This window comes from Belonocnema kinseyi, chromosome 6 (assembly GCF_010883055.1).
Source record: "Belonocnema kinseyi isolate 2016_QV_RU_SX_M_011 chromosome 6, B_treatae_v1, whole genome shotgun sequence".
Classification (NCBI taxonomy): domain Eukaryota; kingdom Metazoa; phylum Arthropoda; class Insecta; order Hymenoptera; family Cynipidae; genus Belonocnema; species Belonocnema kinseyi.
In genome coordinates this window covers 94880361-94880600 of record NC_046662.1, presented here as the reverse complement: position 1 = coordinate 94880600, position 240 = coordinate 94880361, and positions in this window count along the sequence as shown.

Sequence of the window (240 nt, the reverse complement as noted above, 5' to 3'; positions counted from 1 at the left end):
ACATGATAGACAGTATTCCAGTTAACTTTGGCACCACTCAGGAGCTGCCACTCAAACTTATTGTTAGTTTTCAGCATCTAAACAATCATTCCCTGAAGATCCTGAGATCGTTGATAGAAGCGCCATACGACACCTTTACGCTGGAGACTTATACATACCTGGGCGTGCCACAGAGCCGCATTCAGGATGTGACATCTATAAAGGATACTCTCCGAAGCAGATACAAACGTCTCATCCGAC